Here is a 20,566-nt window from a genome sequence, read left to right on the forward strand (position 1 = left end):
TTTGTTGGTTGGGTTTGCGGGCTCCCAGCTGTATGTGGAGGGAGTTGTGGATCTCTGGCCGGTGTAACGCCGTGCTCAAAAGGCTTGCTTGTCTTGCTTGTCTTCCTTACCTCTGTTCAGTCCCTGAGAGTGGTCCATGGGAGCTGGTGGGCCGTAAGGTGAAAAGCACTGGTTTAAATGAGCAATAATTCCTCTGCCGAGTGTATGTGAATGTTTCCATATAAAAAGGGACCCGATCCTGCAGACTGCCTCTACTTGTGTGTCTGAGGGAATAAAACCACTCTTGGATACTATTAATCCTCTGGCTATTGACATAAAAGCTATTTTCTTGATAATATGTAGAGGGCAGTGTCTTGAGATTCAATCATGACATGTGTCCTCTTTTAGTACCCTACATGAAGCTTCTCACTGGGATTTGAACACCTTAGCGAGTGAGACGGAAGGCACTTTGCCAGACCTTGAAGCTATTAGGTCTGCAGCATAACAGTAAGAAAGTGGAAACACACTGATCAGGAGCTGTATGTGCAGTGATACAAACTTTCTTCTGTTGTTGAAGTTGGTGGCAAAAGTTGTGTTTCTCCATGCAGGTGCTTGCCATTGTTTCAGGTAGTGTGCTGTTGTGGTTTGAGGCTTTAAAGACACCCCAAAACCTGTATCCATTAATAATCATGGTGTTTTTTGCTGTCTTTCCTAAACTGTGTGGTTATATTATTTCTGGTCTGCAGAAGACTGTAGAAAAATAAACACAAATATTTCCAGGAAGATAAAACACATTCAACTTTCATGGTTTGAAAGAGCAAGTCATATTTAACAAGTGTGTTTCTTAGGATACTCGGTAACATTATTTATTTTCAATGTGCATAGGCCCCGTTGCACTGAGAGCATCTTCTATCCACCACAAAGGGCTGGTGGTAAACAAAAGAAAATGTGTGAAGTCATGTAGTCGAGCATTAGATTCTCTTCAGCTTTGGACTGCAAACTATTTACTTGTGTTTACTGTCAGCTGCCCTGGCATTCAGTCTGGTACTGACCATAATCAGCAAATGTATGCCTAAATGTAATTTGCCAAGCCCACACCAGGTGCAAAGCCTTTGTTTAAAAACTATATTAGTAAAAACATTTGTGTTAGTTACACCTGGGATTAACATTCATGTCTAGACAGGATCTTGGGGCTGGATTCTGCAAGAGGATTTGTGTAAGGAGGATTTTGACTCCATTAAGGCTCTGTGCAGGGAATGGTTCACCTGAGCTTGTCAGGTGGAGGACTGAAAACTTAGCTCGATTGTTGCTGTATTTACAAATGTAATTATGTGGCATTGTGAATTCTTCCTGTTGTTCCTGTCTGTCTTAAATATTCTCTAAGCTAATATTTAGATGGAAATTTGCTGTTCAATATTCCATATCATTGATGTTACTGAACAGCTTGAAGTTGGCATACTTTAACTCCTTAGGCCTGTGATGCTTAGTGGGACTGAAGAAGTGTGACTTTCCATGTAATTTACCAAGTCATATGTGTATTTGTCAAAAAAACTTACTTGCAACAGATTTTTTGTATGTAATCCCTTAATGTTGCTTTCTGATAATACAGTAGCTGATTTAATGTAACACAAATATTCTATGGATGCAGGTTACGTGCTCAGACTATATCTGTCTTTAAACTGGAGAATTATTGGTGAAGGTTTGTCAGACATTAGTAGCCAAAGTTAAAGGGTTTGCTTACTGGAACAGATGGCCAAGCAACCATCATGTCAGAGAAAACAGCATGTATTCCCTGTATTCTTGGTTTAACACAAGAGGGAGCATGTCTAATCTTTAACCTTTAAATATTGCAACTTCAGAGAGGAAGCTTTAAGTGTTGAGTGTCAACTAGTTTATGTTCTAGTCTCCATGTGCAAATATTGATACAACCTATGCATATTTCTGGCATGTTTTCAACTTTAGGTTGCAGCTGTTGATTTATAATATAAATGTTGGCATGATAAATGTGGAGATAAGAACTAAGCTAATGATCTTTTGAACTGGTTAAAATCTGAAGTTTCCTGCTGCTGAATTTGACAAAATGTTTATGGTTATTATTATTCCTGGGTATGGTTATTCATATACAGAGGTTGTACTTTGTTCTTTAATATTAGGTTAATAAATGTCTTCTGCTTAACCTACCATACAAAGTTATAAAGCCGAGGCTTAATTTAATTAAATTTAGTTTAATTACCAATACAACTTTGCTTTTACAGTTCTTATAAAATATACCGCTTTATTCTTAAATAGGAAATACAAATTTGGATCTACTAAGAAGGTCTGTGTACTGTATCTTGTTTATTTTTCCTTGTCCCCTAGTGGTGTAAAAGGAAGAATGAAAATCAGCTTCCATTTTGTATTTCTTGGCCTTGTCCAGTTGAATCATAATCTATTAATGTTTGTCCTCATTTGGTGTCTTATTAATGTGAATTAGCAATTAGTTAAAATTAAGCAGTGCGTACAGAATACTCCGAACCTTTAGGAGAACCTTACTCATTTGACGGTATCTTAAAAATATTTCCAATAGTCTTCTGCTTTGCTTCAAATTAATGATGAGAGAAAGAACACCTGTCTACCATTAAGCATTGCATGCAAATTATGTGTCTTTCAAAAACATAAATACTCTGTACGTTATTTGGTGGAGCAAAGCAGAAACCTTAGTGCTCTGCTTCCACGTGCCCAAGAAAACTGCTGTGGACTGAGATTTTACTGCACTTGCTTCTTTTTCCTCTTTGTGGACATTATAACCTCTGTGCCAGGGTGGCAGAAGTGAATGCGTGTCACCATCATTTCTCATTTTAGCAGATGAGACTGGCATAAGCCAGTGATGTAAAGTCCTGTGTTGGATCAGCACAGGTTGCCCCACTGGCCAGAAGAGCTCTCTTCCCCTGAGCAGAATGGTGGTGATCGTACTGTCCATCTTATAATGGAGAAGTAGAAGCCTTCGCTGTATTGTTCTGGTGAATTATGATGTTTATGAAATATCTAGGACCTTACTTTTAATCTATGTTAATTTTTTCTTCTGAACAATGGGAGAAATTTTGGTATTTCTTAACAACTACTGTGCACAGCATTGTACAGAATAAGGTGTTAATATCAAAGCAGCTTGTCTTCAAAATATGCCAGGCAGCTGTCTTTGTAAGACAGAAATGTGAGATGACCTGTACTAATCTCAGATACCTTGAGACAGATATTCAGTAAGAGTCATGACTTTTAGAAGATAATGAGGATTTGGAAAATGGTAAGCTCTTGGAGTATTTTGAGAGAATTCCTACTGGGGAAATCGTTGCTTCACTGCGTTATTCACAGCAACTGAGCATTTTTAATGGATTGCTCCATTTTAATGGATGCTAATTCTTTTTATATAATACATATGCAACGCTACTGCGGAGTCAGAAATTCATAGAGAGCAGAGACACACCTTTTGATGAACAAGTGTTGATATACTGAGTTTTGTAAGGATCAAATGAGCTGCCTGTTGTCTTGGCTATTCCATATTGGTCAAAAGGGGCAAAACTTACACTTTGGTTTTCTTGCCCAGCAGACTTAGGCTGTTGCACAATTTTTGCATTAAGTGCATATTTTTACTTTAAAAGAAAGTAATAATATGACTGTATAGTTCTTTTCTGGTATTGTAATTTTAAGCTTATAACTGAAGAGTGTATTAGTGTATCTGGCTTATGTAAATAGGCTGGAGAAGTTGGTGTTTTTATTTCTGTATCTGAGAGGAAATTACCAAGAGTGTAAAAACCCAACGAACAAACAAAAAAAAGCCCCCACCAACAAAACCCAGCGATTAACAACAGCAGGAGAGATTGCCCTGACGTGCCACAGTTTAGAGCATCGTTGTAAAGTAGTAATTGCAGATCAAACGCTTTGTTTCCTTATTTTAGCATGATTATAAGGACAATTTCCTTATCAGGGGAAAATGTAGATGCACTCAGCAATTGAGGTTACAGAGTTGCCATAATGGATTAGAGTTGAGACCTCAGTAGAGGCCATTGTCTGTGCTGAATCAGCTGTGTGAGCAGCCAATTTAATATCTCGGTTACTAATCTGGTACCTTTCAGGCAATGCATGTGTGTGAAAGTTATTTAGAAATTATTCCGTGTTTACGCAAACCGGTTTCCAGGTGTCAAAGTGTTTATTAACTTGCTTTTACAAAAAAAGGGGGGGGAGGGGGCAAAATTCACAATGTAGCTCAAATTCTTGTGAAATCTCATTTGAAAAAGAGCAGCTGTATTTGCATAAAAAATGGCATGTGGGACTTACTGAACTGATAGAGTGCACAGACTCCTCTAACTTTCTGAATGGTCTAAATGGATGTTTTAACATGCAAAGGGGAGGGGGCTTACCTATTTTTTTTTTTTTAGCCATGAGCAGTTTTTGGTTTATGCTTTATGCTACAGCCCCCTGAAAAATGGGGGGGGGGGGGGGGGGGGAAGAAAAAGTTGGAGAAAACATATAATACAAAGAAGGCTACAGAGCAGTGCCCTGCGTGCTGCTGCAATAATTGTCCAGGCAGTGTTTGCTGCTTTCCTGCCATTGTGCTTTACATTCCTTTAATTCATTCCATTTTTAACTTTCTGAAAGTTTGATATTATTTAAAGCCCACGGCGTGTGTGCAAAAGCCAGAGGAGCAAGGTTGTCAGAGTAGCATGGACTTGTTAATCTCAGCCTGATCTTGTCAGTAACAGCAGAGCGGAGGGAGAGGAACTCCGGCTGGGGCAGCGCTCCAAAGGTTTGTCTGTTATTTTTATACCTAAATTGCGTCTTGGTAGCAAACTATTCAGTATGCGGAGGGTTGTTCGCGATCTGTAGGTTCCGTAGTTGCGGATACGTGTGCGTTTAGCCGTGTTGTTTGTTTGCAAGAGGGGAGGTTTGCCTCTGTGTGCATCGGAGAGAGCGAGTGTGTGTTACGACCGGGGAAACGCTGAAGAAGAAGAAACCCTGTTGGTTCTCCATGCAAATGACCGCTTTGGTTGTAACAAAAGCCTTGATGTTGGGCTTGGAAAAATGATCTGACAGTGTAACAACCCCAGGCCACTTTCGCCATGTTTTTGTTTATTCATGTTTCATTCCGTTTTCCGTAGCTATCTCGCAGATGTTTCCAATTTCGCTGGGTTTTTTTACACCGTTGAGCCTTTTTGGAGTTAGCAAGAAAATGTGTGAAAGAATGTTAACAAAACAGAGAGGTGTTGCAGATGTTTATACTTTAGTTCTTGCGTTGCGCCTGACGATACTGGCAAAGGGATACAGTGCATATGAAGGAACGTAAGAAGCATCTGTTTTAACTACCGAGCTTGTGATTTCGAAATGAGCCCATTGTAACTTGAATATTAACATAAACAGATGAAGTGAGCACGTTCACGGTACAATGTGGCTAGTCGAGATCTCATTTGTTTGCTACTGTTTTTGAGGAAGGAAAAAAAAAAGGCAAGTAAGAGCAAGGAAAGGAATATCTGTGACACAACATGTATGCTGCTAGATAAACTCCTGCCATCTCGGAGTGCCTTTAAATATTTGAACAGCTTCTGTTAAGTCAAATAAAATTGGTTACCATGAGAAACAAAAAAGTCTGATAGAATAGTTGAGCACCCTAATGAAAATCTGAATGTAAAATTGTTTTGGAACCATTCGAAGAATTGAATTAGACAGAAAATCTTTTTAATAACAGTCATAGTAACACATTTAAACATTTTAGCTTCTGAGATCTTGGAAAACAACACACACAGGACAGAAATAGCAGAGGCGGATGGTATGTTATCTCACAGTCGCATAAATTGACATGTAATTGTCTACTAATGATATTAAAATCAATCTCTGTGTAGGATTTTGTGCTTGTTGAATGTATCGAGGCATACACAAATAAAATCTTAAATCTTAAAGGACAATGATTCAATGTCCGGAGCCAGTGGTTAAATCAGATGTGGTAACTATGGTGAGAGGTAAAGTTACTTAGCTTCTCACAGAGCATACATATGTGGATTTCTTTTCGTATAATGGAGATTAAGGAGAAAAGGATTAGAAAACCTAAAGAGAAATTTTGAGCAGGAGACCTGTAGCCTTGCTCTGGGAATTAACACTGAGGAGGCTTATAGAACAGAGGCAGGGTGGAAGTAAACACTCTCTTGTAATATATGTTGATGATAATTCTAGAAAGGAATCTTTCTGGTTGGGAATATCAACAGCAGCTCACGCATACAGGAATGAAATCAATCCTCTCCATATTAAAATAATCCTCCTACTCTAAGGAAACAAAAACAGAACCCAGCATAGATTTTTACATTACCAAGTGACAGCAGCATAAGATCAGGTAAAGTCTGATATTCTGAATTAACTCATTTTAGGTTCTTGCAGAATTAAGTGATACTGATTTATTTGGATTGCATAGCATTCCTATTTTTAAGCATGCATATGATATGTATTTAGGATTTTTTTTTTAAACTTCAAAAATGGCGGTCACATGAAGTGGAAAAGAAATTCAGAGCTTAGTGTTTTAGCTGGTAAACACTGGGGGAGTTTGACCTGCAGCCAGAAACACTTTGACCATATTTCTGATTTCCTTGAGTTGAGAGGGTTCAGCGTTACCCTGAGCTTTTCATGGATGAACTTCACATTATGCTGATCAGCTCAGAGGGATATGGGAAGGATTGTCGTGCTTGCACATAGAAGTCGTATGTTCTGAGAGAACCACCAGAGATACTAATTAGTGATTAGCTATTTGGAATACTTAGGAAACAGAAAGGGGAGAGGTCAGGTTTAATTTCCAGTATAGAAGGACCGTTTCCTTATGATAGTGAAAAGTACATTCACTATTACAGTGCAGACGCATCTTGGGGTTTTAGGGTATGTTCAGCTTTCTAGTAATAGAGGTTAAAACGTACTGGGGTTTTGGCAATGTATTAGAAATATCTTTAATAAAATATTTTAAATTTTTGAGTTTCCCCTCCTCCCTGTCCCCCCACCCAACACAGTGGTTGAAAAACACTTGTCTTATGGGAAGTCCACAGGGGAACTTGCAGTTCAGCATAGTCTAGACACTTAGTGTTAAAACTTTTAAGGTGTTTATGGATTTGCTAGGAAACACTTTCAGCTTTTTGTGGGTCATAATCCCACACTTCCCTTTCTCAAGTGTTCTAAGAGTGTGTTATCGGATACCTGTTTAGCAGACAGCATTCACTGCTGCGGTGCAACAGTGTCGGTTAAACCTGGGAATGGAATGTACGCTTTTGGACTTCAGGCAAAATGGTAAATAATAGACCCAACAGCAACGTAATTCATGTTCGTTACACGTTGTTTTCACAATAGAAATGATCAACTCAACATGTATTGATTTTTGTATTTAAATTGTGATTTCTTGAAAAGTATTGAAAACTCACTCATTGTATTCTGCCCTAATAGGGAGGAAGAGAAGGAAAAGGAATTCCTTTGCTGCTGTTAGTGGACAGTATTTTGCTTTTTTCCCTATTGTTGGAGTTGACATTTGAATGGAATGGTACACTGTTATTGCATTAATAATGGATTATTATTTCAGATGAAAATTTTTATTTATGTAAAGATTGCTATTTTAGATTGAAGCAGAAAGCTTCCATAAACTAGAGCAAAATTTAGATGTAGCTATTGATGTGTGACAATTCATTTCATTGTTCAATGTATTTTGAAATTGTTTTATCACCCTTCTTTATTAGGATGTACTATATTTAAAGTGATATATCTAGTATTTCAGGCACAGGACACTGTACAACCTAATGGCTAGGACAGTTGAATCGGAGCAAATAGTGTTTTCCTTGCTTTGCTATTGGATTAGGGCAAGTCAATTCACCTTTCTGTTTCTGTTTTCCATCTACGGAAGGGGTATAATGGTAATTCCTTTTTAAAGTACTTCAATATCTACCAATCATCATCTATCAATGAAATTTCGAGACAAGCAATATTTTGTCTTACAGAGGCACACATGACCAGTAGATGGTGGATCTCGCATAATATTTGCATCAAAAGTCATTAAGCATTAAAAGAATTAAAACACTAGTGATTTGATAATAAAGTGTTTCCAGAAGAAAGCTCAGGGATAGCGCTGATAAGATATTTCCAGACTGTTGTTGCTAATTTAGAAGTTTTGTAGGTAGCTGAATATCAGCTGGCTGGTTAGTACCTTGTTATTGAGTATTGACAGATTATCAATCCCTGTTTTAAAATTTCAAACAAAAGATGGGCCTTCGTTGACTTGTTGAGCTGTTCTGTTGGGATTCAGCCAGAAGTGTAGTTTTAGCGGCATCTTAGGATGTTGGGAAAAAAAGAACTCTCCATTTCCCTAATGAGACGATTTACAGTAGTATCGGAGAACCTCTGGCCTTCTCTATTATATTTGTAGATTGCAAAAACAAGAAATGCAAGATTGAGAATTCCAGTGCAAACAGCCATGTTTGTGCTCAATCTCCAACAGCTGAATAGTTTCACTTAAGTCACTGGGTCTACTGAAGTGAATAAGGATTTTCAGGACTAAAGTTTACAGTATTTATCTTGTTCTTTTTGTGCATGGTCATGGAAATTCTCCAATGCAATGTGAAGTCTCACATGTTCTAAGATCTTTGAGATGATTCTTGCTCTGACGTGTTCTAAGATCTTTGAGATGATTCTTGCTCCATTTGCACATCATATGAAACTGTGTAAATTGGTTTCAGGTGCAATGCAGGGTATATGGGATAGCTTAATGCTGAAAAAGTGTGAAGCAAAATTTAGAAAGAATTAGAGTGGACTGTCAGCCTGTACAGGTTATTCATCACAGTTCACAATAAGGCTTATCATTTGTGACTTGCCAAGGACTGATCCGTTTAATCAGTTGCCGGAGAGGAGCAGTTAAATACTAAATTTGGTGGTAAAATTTAAGAAATTATAGTTTGAAGTACAAATTGTGTCTTAAATTTCCACAGTTTCCTTCATGTGCTACTCTGCTTCAATTATCTACTAGTATCTTTATTGGTAGCAGAGTCAGTATTCTGTTACTGAAAATGGCTATTTGCTGTTTTCTGTTCTTGGATATAGTTGAAACAGCCCCAAACACTTTTTAAAATATACTTTTATTTTGTTGTTCAAAGAACAAGATTTTATTCCAAGAAGAACTTTAGAATCTTAAAAACAAGTTTCTCAAACAGTTTTCCGATTGACAGGAATATTTTTCTTCATCTGGAGAACAAGCCAATATGGCTTATTTTGTAAAATTTGTTTATACAATGGTATTTTCTGTCTACACAGTGCCTGGAGTATGTCTTTGCACATAAATAATAGGATAAAGAAAAGTTTTTGTATCTAAACAGCTTCTGTTTATGTTTCTCAGTAAGAAGTGTGTGTGTGTGGAGAAGGATTCTTTTAGCTTTGAGAAACTGAGTGCATGCTCTGTCTAGTAAATTATGTCATTTGTAGCTTGGTAAATCTTAGAGCATCAACGGCATGACAGTTTCCCTTTAGAACAGTGAAGATTAGGTAAGGTTTCTGTGGAAATCATTATAGCTTATGCTATGTTGTTAATGTATTTCTCCACCTTTCTCAGATAACTGTGCTTGGGTTTTGTAGAGGAAAGTTAACCAGTGAGAATGGTGTGAACTGGTAATGCCTGTGCAAATTGGAATATCTTCCGTGTGTTTTGCAAGGAAATAATGACAGTTTGAAAGCTTTTGTGTGCCCTTTTTTGTAGATCTTTCATCATTTCCCTGCTTTGCTTCCCGATACGCCTCCAGAAAGAGTATGGCATTACATTTTCTTATATCTCCTCTTAAATTGTAATATGTATGTGTACGCCCTCTTCTTTTTTGGTACTTTGTTTATGCTGAACCGTGACAGACAAGTAGAGATAGAAGTTGATACTGAAAGAATATATTATTCTAAGTACTTCTAAGCATAGTATCTTTTCCTGAACGTCCACTCTTCTTTCACCCTGCATTTCTGCAGTGAGGGAGTGATATCAGTGTCATAGTCATTCTGACTTTTCCCTGTAAGTGATGTGAATTTGATCTAATGCAGTTAGTATATCATTCCCCAGGCCGTCTGGTAGAAATAGATACAAAAAACAAAGTCCATGATATCCTTCAATGTGAGTTGAGAGAGGAGGTGACTAGTGGAGTTCAGACTGTGAGACACAAAGAGATCTGTTACACTTATGTTGTTGTGCATGGGTTGATGTGTTTCCCCAAATGCTGGCACAGACATTAAAGAAAAGATCCTGTTTACTTTTAGGGTCAAAGTATCTGGGAAAGATTCTCTTGAGAAAAAATTGCCATTTCCCATTCTACTCAATAACTGTGGGACAGGAAATTGATTTTGCAGATTTTTACCTCCTGGGAAGTCAGGTTGAAGAAAGTGAAGATTGTGGTAGAGTCATTGCACTATAAAAGTTAAGTAGATGAAATCCTTTAATCTATTTAAGATATACTGTATTACTTTCAGCCCTGTATTTTGTTATACTGGTGAAGATGTCAAAAACAAGGTGATGTATTCATCCCTGTATGAGCAATTCAAAATTTAACTTTTCTGATCCTGACATGACTATATCAAAATAAACACACTTGCATCCTGTTTGTGTATCAAGGTTTCTGGACCTTATTGATACTTATTTTGCATAAGACTTAATTAAATCTGGGTCACATTGCTTTTAACTTGAGCACCTCTGCCTGCCCAGTTAAGAGAGGACTTAACCTGTGGCAGTGCTGAAAACTTGTACAGAGAAGACTGCCTGCTCCTGCTGTGACTGGGGGGCAGCAGTATAAACCTATAGAGGACAAGAAGTTAGCGGTAGAGTGCGCAAGTTCTAAGAACAGATAGTTTCAAGTTTCTAATTAGCATTGTACAGCAAAATTAGTAGATACATAGATAAGTATAGCAGATATTTTAAGCACTCTTTAATCTCATTCTAATTTTTGGATGCTTGCATTTGATTTAAAGCTATTTTGTTCTGTATTTGACTACATCTTTACTGCTGTTCCACATTATTTTTTGCAGTGTTTATGGTTGGTTGACAGTGTTTTGCCTTGCAGTAGCGTGTTCTAAATGTGTATCTATACAATTTTTTTTTCTGATTTAGAACCCATTGGTGATAGCTTTGCCTGCTAGTCACAAGTTTCCCAGAAATGCCAATAAGATTTTCTGTTCCTTTGGCTGTGTTTCTAGATGGAGCAATGTCTGAATTAGGTAAGGAAAGGCACAGCAGCCTAGTCTTGAGGTGCTTCATAGATTGTGATTGTCCAGATCCATCCTGGGAGAAACGGGTAGTCTGTTAGCAAGCCTGAAGATGTAAGTGGGTGTTTTCTGGTTATAGAGGTATATAGGATAAAATGCTAAACTGACCCTTCTCCTAGCATACGGGCAGCATGTTCTAATGAAAATTAGGAGTATAATCTTGAAAGTTCCTCAGTGTGTTTATGTTTGCTTCTGTCTCAAGAAACAACTTTTTGTCAGCTGTTTTCTATCCCAATGCTTTGATTTTGTTGGCATTTTTCCATCTTCATAATAATGATGAATCAGATAGAGTATAGTCAGCTGGAGATCCTCAGATTATATCAATGGGGGTAGAGTCCAAAATCTTTTCTAGTGTTTTGGGAAGAGGCAATGACGTATTCTGACACTTGAAAGGTAAGGTTGAAGTGTGCAGAGCACCATGCTATGTATTTCTGCTGTATGTTTTGGGAGTAGTGTGAACAGTTGAACTGGTGTCATTTTCAGGAAGCCACTTCTCTCAGTGACAGCCATTTCCACAATGTTATTTACTGTGAATTCTGACAATGTCATAATTAGAAATTAATGTTTGAGAAGAAATGATCTGGACATGGAACAGTAACTTGTTTAATATCCAGTGTCAATTTTTCAACTCTTCCTTAAAGTTCGAGTACCCCTCCTTCATGATACATTTAATAGCCTTGTGTTATTAAAAGTGAGGGGTTTTGTGTAGAGTCTTAACTGTAATGTTCAGACTGGGTTAACTTTGTATCCTGAAAGGTATCGTCTTAATTTCATCATTTGGCTTTAAACTTTAATTACTAAAACATTTTACCATTTATCATCTTCGTTAATGGATTCACAGGGGGCTTTTTTAGAGGTATGAGCATTAATTTCTAAGAGTATGCTCGCTGTAGTTTCAGCATTCTTTCCTAAATTCATAATTGGTATAAAATCGGTCTTAGTTGGCACTAATCAAGTTTGAGTAGTTCTGGAAGAAGTTAGTGTGTGTATGTGTTGAAGTCCAGGAAGCCAGTGTATACCTAAAGTTGCTATGAAGGCTTTTTTTGAGCTAACAGTTATTTATTGTAAGGATAGAAAGTCTTTTATGTTAGTAGGCTGTTACCCAATGCCAATTAAAAATGACAGTCGCTGTCGTTGCAAACAGTAACCATTGAATACACAATAAAAACATCCAAAGCAGACTATTAACTGCGAAGTGGCTACAGATATGCAGTGCAGATATTAATTTGTCCTATTATCTTAAGAAGTTAGCCTAGAGTAAGGAACCTATCTCGTGATGTGTTTTTATCTTAAATTAGCTTTTTTGCTATTAGCAGTCTTTGCCTGTGCTTTAGAGCCTTGAAATGAAAGGCATGATGTAAACAATAGGTATTATAAAGATCAGATAATTTTAATGTGATTTTTTTAAGAGGTATTTAGGAGTTCTGGCTTAGACTTGGTGCACTTTGATAGCAAAAATGTTATGTATTTCATCAGCTTGGGATTGCAGTAAAATTTTAATTTAGAAACAGTGTTATGCCCAGCTACTTGTCAAAATAATCCATTTCTCTTTATACTAATGGTTGCATTATTTAGTTTCACTGCCGTGAAAGTTTTACAGAGTTTGCAGCCTGATGCAGTATTTTTTCAACTTGGTGTTCACATTGATGTCAAGACTGACAATAAAAATAGGTCTCATAAAAAGAGTAGGATAAGGCACTAGATTGTAATTCAACATTCCATTTTTGTTAGTTGTTCAGCATCTGGATACATACCTCTGGATAGGATAGTTAACTCGAGATTAAATTAAAACTAAATCCAGTTTAAATTTTAAATGAAATAAAATATTGACACGTTAACTATCACTATACTGTAACAAAGAAATTGTCTTTTATTATGTGTGTGCTGATCCTCTAAGGAAGAATATAGTTCTTTCATAAAACCATTATGAGTAATGAAACTGGTATATATACAAAATGAGTAATACATGAGGTTTTAATAAATAAGTGATGTAGCAAGGTAGGTGGTTTCCAGCAATATTTGCTTGTCAAATGCGGTATGTCCCTTAAGCTTTATGGGTGCAGCTTGTCAGCAGAATAAACAAACATCCTGTCCCTCTTTAGTCTTGCTACCAAAACAAATAACATTACATTCATCCAAAAATATTTTACATTGTCAAAGACAAACATGCCATGGCAATTGGCAGCTGCATGTCCCAGAGCAGACTTTATGATGAAGGCTTCCCTCTTCAGCATTGACTCTTGAGTAATTAGGAAGGTTATGCTAAGTAAGCATCAGGGGGAATTTCTGCTACAGTTCTTTTGTGGGAAAAGAATTTGTTGTATCGCCAATTGCAAAACCCAGATCCAACAAGAATCTGGAATTTGAATTGTCAGGCCAAAAGCTTCCATTGTTTGAGTTTTCAGAGATCCTGGTACAATCCAAAAAGGGTCTTGAGAGTTTTCCATTTTCAGAGATGTGTGCTAAATCCTGTGTGAGATTACTCTATCCAGAATATATATTTAGCCTGATTATAGTGCCTTATTAAACCTAGTTATAGACCAGTTTTCTATTCTACTGGACACTATGTCAATCTGGAAAAAAAAAATGTATATCCTTGAAGAGTCTGTCAGAGTATGAAACAGGAAACAGAAGATGGATTCACACAAACAGTAGTTATGTAGCTGTGACTATTAACAGAAAGTTGTCTGCAAGCCTGATGTGCGGTGCAGATGAATTATAGTGACGCTTGCTTGGAAGTACAGCAAATGTGCAGTGGATATGCTAAGCTGATTGGTAGCGAGAGGCTGTCTTTCATGGGCTCTGATGGACTAAATGAGAGAGTGCAGGTAAGATGATGATAGGCTGAAATACCTACCTTTCTTTTTGTCATACTGGTAAGAAAGAAGGTTCAGCCTCGTCAGTGTCTCTGTACCCTGTAGAGGCTTAGAGAGGAACGTTTCAATGGATCTTTTTGCTCCTTCAGAGCAAAAAGTGTCCTACAGCAAGTTGTGTAGTCATCTGATGATCTATGTGATCCTTCCCCTTCTCTAGAGAAAACATTTGACATCTTTTCACCAGCTGCTTTTGGTGCTAGAGCTCTAAACTTTACAGTCTTCGTCTTCTCCCTTCCATGTGGTATGTGGATGGATTGCTTGCTAAGACCTAATACCTATTGAAGCAGAGCAGAAAATTCACTGTCTGAGGCTGGAAATACTGTTACGCATTCGAATAGCGAGTGTTGGTGTAACATGTCCTCCCCAGTGAGAAGTCTTCCCTATTCATTCTTTGGATTACTTTTCTCTAGTTAGTGATGGTTCTTTGACATTTGGAAGTCCCTTATCTGGGGAGGATACAATAGTTACTTAGATTATAGAGCCGGAGGGAGTGTGAAAGTACCACCTTATTTTGTGGCTGCTGTTTGTCAAACTAGGTATGATTCCCTTTTACTGTTCTTTTTGTCTGGGGATTTACTATTGCAAGAAGATTTGAAATAAACTACTAATCATTTGTATTTGCTTATTTTTGCTTTCTAAACACGGGCTTATAAAGAAAGATTTCATGATATAGATTGCTTGGAGATGTATGTGTTAAGATCAATAATGCAATAAAGTGTTTTGGACACAGTTGTGCTTAATATGAGATGTTATGACAGGTGTCTCACAATTTGGTGTTAAAAAAAAAATAATTTGGTGTTGACCCAAACATTTTTTTAATATTCTTAATTGGAGGGGAGAGGGGAGAGGAAAGGGTATATAAAGAAGACTGAACTTAGTCAACTTTCTTAACCCTATAACATACTTCACATGTAAAAGCAGAATAACCAAAAAAGGGATGCTGTCAGTTTTCAATTCTCCATGTTTCAAATGTAGACCATCTTCATTGTGGGTCATTGCCTCCATGTGGGTTGTGTTAAGAATTATGCTATGACACTCAAGTTTTTAAGCAATGTAACTTTTTGCTTTAAGTGTTTGAGTGAGCTCTAAAACAGGAGGAGGAGAAAGGGAATTTGTTCCCTCCCCTACCTGGTTTTGGAGGATGAGGTTCATACTTGATTTTATAACATTGAAACAACCATTACATTTACTTCTAATTCCAGATCAAATTTAGGAAGATCGTTGATTGTGGGCATGCACTTTAGACAGATGTACACTTCTGTGGGGAAAAATGCTTTTTTCGTGAGGAATTGATGCTGGAGATCCTTAGGTTGTTCTTTGATCACTGAAAAAAATCAGATGAACGCTCAGATGTTCCATATGTTTGTGTTAAAACAAGACTCTGATACCCTGGAGCTCCTGGCTGAAGTGGTTGCTGCTTTTATGAGGTATAGATCTCTGTACTTCAAGATGGCAGTAAGAAAATATGTCATTTAAAGATGACATAGAAGTTTTTTGTTCTGGATTCAATTTGTCATATAAAACTATTGTCATATCTGATGCTGATCAAATTATAGGTTAAATTGATAGTCACATTTATATGGTATTTCTAGCTTTCTATGTAGTTTTGTATGGTTTTAATGGATTTGGGTTTTAGTTGATGAACTACAAGGATGACGTAGACCTGAAAGGTAAGGCAATAACTGCCACCTCTGTTTTACGTCTTAGTCAGCTTTACAGCACAGTAAAACACTGCCAAGCAGTATAAAACATTGTTAACATCTGTTTGGTATCAAAACATATCACCGGTACTATAATGGCTCATTCCTCTTAAAGCTGAACATTGTTTCTTCCTTGTATTTCCATTGGAATCAGTAGGGGATAATCTTGGTGCTCTAGAAGTGTTGTGTTGTAAGTCATGGTGTCGCCAAGCGATCGCTAGGATGAAATTAAGATAATGCCCTTAGGATTCCTTTGTATTCCTTCTCAGTTTAATTTTACTAGATTTTTTTTTTAAACAACCAGAAATAACTCGTGCACTTTGCCTTCTGATGTGTTTTCTGGTATTGCCTATTAGTGTCCAAAAATGTAGGCCTGAATATTGGTGAAAAATCAACTGAGGTGTTAAAGCAAGTTGTTTTTACTAGAAGTCTGGCTGACATAAAGTCCTTTTCTCAGGTAGAACAGGCAATAATTAGACCTATTATTTAGAGACTAGATTTTCAATTTTGATGACCTAAGATTTGGAAATTATGTACAAAAAAGTTTTCACTTCTGCTTTGAAGAAACTTTGTAGCTTTTTCTATTTCTCTGTGATGGATTTCTGGAAGAATTACCTTAAACAATAACAGCTACTCTTGGCTTTTATTTGGGTCAGGTGTTTTTGTAATATAACATGTTTAATGTTGAGACAAAATTGAGGAAATTAATCTATAATTGAAGAAATGTCTTTCTGTGAAGTGACATAGACTAATATGGCTAGTGAGAGGGACGTGTGAGCTCCAAACCAGACATGAGTTGTGGAACTGAAGCAGTATAGGTGGTTGGTCACTTCTGACAGGCTTTTATTTGGGTCAGGTGTTTTTGTAATATAACATGTTTAATGTTGAGACAAAATTGAGGAAATTAATCTATAATTGAAGAAATGTCTTTCTGTGAAGTGACATAGACTAATATGGCTAGTGAGAGGGACGTGTGAGCTCCAAACCAGACATGAGTTGTGGAACTGAAGCAGTATAGGTGGTTGGTCACTTCTGACAAACTGTTCATAGTTATTTGTTTTCCATCAGTACGAGTACTTTAGGATAAGGGAAGGTGAGCAATGAAGGTAAGAGGGTGCTTGCCAGTGTGATAGCTGTATGAGAAAAAGCATCTGGCTCGTCCCTTTGCTCATGATTTTGTCAGTGAAAGTTACTGATAAAATTGTGATGTATTATTTCACCTGTGATGATGTTGAGGTTGGCTAAAATATTGAGACCAAAGAAACCCTTTAATCTCTCATGTTTGGCTTTTTAAAACGTTTGTTTGGCGAGGGGTTGTTCTAGGATTCTTTCAAGATTTTGTTTTTTGTTTCATGGTACTCCATTTTACTCTGGATTTCATTGCAAATAGCAACATATAAAATCGTATTAAATTGTATTAAATTTTGTTAAATTTTAAATTAAATTGTATGAAACTGTCATGTAGACCTAGGTCTTGGAAAACCTGACTTGGAAGGGGGAATAAAAGGACTAATTAGAGTTTAATCTGAAGAGAAGGTTACTAAGGGTAGACATAACAGCTTTCAGGTGTGCAAGAAGTTTTTGTAGCGTCATGGTGGAGAGTACAAGAAATAATGAACTTAGATCACAGCAAGAGAGAGTCAGGCAGGTTGGACTTTATTAAAATCGAACCAACAGGGGTTTTTTTAAGCATAATAATACAGAAACTCTAGGATCAGCTGCCTGGAAATCCTACACAGTCTCTGTTATCTGAGACCTTAAGCTCCAGTTTGGACAACTTCTGTCAGGAATGAGAGAAGTATAGATGATCCGGGCTTGGGAAAGGAGTGGGCCAGATTGACCTTTTGAGCTCTCTCTTCCAGTTTCTTTTTCTATAAACCTAAGAATAGAATAGGACAGCCATGAAAAGTTTCAGTACCTCTCGCTTTTTTTTATAAAAATAACAGCTATATCCCTTTTAACAAAAGGGATATAACTTCAATTCAACAGTTTTGTTTGTTTGGCATATGTGTTCTTGGGCAGTTAACTGTCAGCATTAACTAGCATGTTTAACTACTTTCCAGAATGAAGCTGTAAGTACTATATGCTATCAGTTAGTTTGCCAAGATTCAAGTTGTCTGTTCATTTCAAAGGGTTCTTTAATACTTTCTAATGTATGCAAGGACATTAGTATGCAGCTGTTTAGGAGCGCCAGTCAATGAGTTGGTGTGATCTGTGTTTCGTTTTTCGTTGCCTTTGAAAAATCTCGTCAGAACGTGCCAGCTTTTCCTATTCTGCAATTTGGCTTTAAAGATACGAGCCATAGCTCTGGAGCATTTTCATCCTGTGGGTTTTTTAATCTGGTGTGGCCTGCTATTTTATGAACTCTCTAAGTGCATTTGTGTAAATGCTTATTCAGCCCTCATGAGTTTATTCATGACTATATCGCTAAAGCATTTGGGAGTTCATTATGTTCATGCTTCCACATGAATGAAGTCGTGTTCTTTGAAAGTGGAGTTTTTAAAGAATTTTCTTCTTAATTTCCAAAGCTGTTGACCTACTGTTACGTAATTGTGCGATTACTACTTATGCAATAAAAGCTCAGCATTTGCATACCTTCTCGTTCAGCTGCATGCACTGATTTAGACTGCTGAATCTCCAGGAGGGGTGGGTGGGAATTCAGGTGTGTGGACTAGGTTCCACTCTCACTGTTTGCACCCCTTCCTGGTGTGCACTTCTGGAAGTGTTTGAGAGTCCCTCATTTTTTATTTTTTTGGGTTTCTACCCTCCCATCCCCCCAAAGGTGTGTGACTTAATGAGAAAATCTTAGTGTCCTCCCAGCATAGTCTTAATCATGCATGGTAAACCAAATGAGACTCTGAAGGAGAATGAGTGTATTTACTGTTCCACCTGAAACCTGTGCCCAAAAATTTGACTAGATTTATCTGTTGTTCAACCGTAAGGACAATTCTGTTTACAATTTTAGGGCTGATGGATTTTTTTTTTAATTATCTCATGGTGTGTCTGGACAGATGACCCAAAGTTATGCTGGAGAAACAGTAACTTTTCTTTTATTCTTCATGGCCCGAGTGTTTTGTGAGATCTCATTAAGTTGGATCTTGAGAGGCCCACTTGCAGAAATAGTCAGATGAAATTGGTCAAATGAACTTTTAATTAAAGCAGGCACCCAATAATGACTATTTTTTTATTTAAGGTTTTATCTACTGCAAATTTGTACTCAAAAGACCATTGTTTTTTTTACAGCAGATTTGCTTCAAAAGTGTCTGGATGGAAATACATTCACTTGCTATTTAAAAAAAAAAAAATCAAACTTTTGATGTGGAAATACTTAAATGCTGTTTAGACTGTGCAGTTTGAACTGTTCATTAATCCAAAGGTTTAATAAGATTATTTCCTAGACTGTTTTCAATGGCTGATTGGCAGCTAAATTCTAAAGTTTTACCGTAGGAATGAAAATTTTTTTTGTACTCTCAAACCTGGTTCTTTTTGTCTGCCTCTTTCTCAGGGTCAAATTCTTGAAAACTTCCTTTTGGATGATTTGAAGAACTGTCTGCTTTCTGTTGCCAAAATAGCCCATGGAAACATGGCAGTACTTAATGTGGTTCTGAAATCGAAAGCAAGGCTATGTGGAATGTGCTATGTTAGCATGGCAGGGACTGGGATTCGTTTGGTTGTTCCTAAATTAAAATTGATTTATGCCCACAGAAGCTACTAAAGCTTCTAAGATCTTTTTTCCTCCCCTCTTACTTTGAAATTTCCGTAGCAGAAAGCATGTTTCTAGATATCCAAACAGGTGGAACCACTTACCCAAGAAATTTTAAAGATAAATCAGTAGAATATCTGGTGTCTTCCCCTAGAATCATGCAGGTTTTCTTAGCCGTCTGTTCAAGTTCAGAAATGGATCTGGGCTTTATATCTTGTATTCTGTTGAGGGCTAGTGTGTCCTGTTGATCTCACTCATTATTACAGACTATTCTCTAGATCGATCTAAGTGCTACTGTTGCTTGAAAATTGAGTTCCCATTAAGTCCACTACTCTATATTTTGCATTCCTTTCTGGCTTGTTCCAGACAATGGCTCTGTGTTGTAGTAGTAAATTTATGATGTTCATTAACATTAACTAGAAAACAAAATAGGTACATAATACACAAAGAAATGACATGCAGAAATTCTTGTGCTATTTTTGAAGTAGTTTGATCCCTAATAAATCATGTTAGGCTATCAGAATGATTTCTGAAAATCTCCCCTGTAGAAAGAATTGATATAAAAAACCTGTAACAAAAAAAAAAAAATGTAGGTGGTATTACTTTGTTGTTCACTTTGTCTTTTTTGTTACTTTTTATATTGCGGCTGAACCTCTTTTGTATATTAAAAACGAACCAAGAATGTATATATGTGGTAACTAAATCTTAAATTACAGCTTATATTGTTTCACTCCTATTCCGGAGAAGCTGGAACAGAGAATATGCAGACTGTTTTGTAAATGTTCTTGCATGTTGTAATTTAAAATAATGAGTATCTCATTGTATTACTAGAATTACTCATAAATTTACATTCCTTGTTTTTCATTCTCAGTGCGTACATTGCTACAGGGAAATTGCAGGACCAAGTATGCTGAGTCTCAGAAACATTTTTTAAGTTTTCCTTTCTGTGATTAAAATTTGTCTAATTCTCAAGGGCTTTAAATTCAAGTTTGAACATATATTTTAAGAAATATCTTTTCATTTTTTGAATAAATGAA

General features: G+C 36.9%; 1 protein-coding gene across 1 annotated transcript in view; it reads left to right on the forward strand.

Moving 5' to 3' along the window:
• The window catches only part of CTBP1 (C-terminal binding protein 1), a 264,992-nt gene that overhangs the window by 708 nt on the left and 243,718 nt on the right, over nt 1-20,566 (forward strand). The gene's annotated exons all lie outside the window — the stretch shown is intronic.

Source organism: Aptenodytes forsteri, unplaced genomic scaffold, assembly GCF_000699145.1.
Source record: "Aptenodytes forsteri isolate BGI_AS27 unplaced genomic scaffold, ASM69914v1 Scaffold88, whole genome shotgun sequence".
NCBI lineage: Eukaryota > Metazoa > Chordata > Aves > Sphenisciformes > Spheniscidae > Aptenodytes > Aptenodytes forsteri.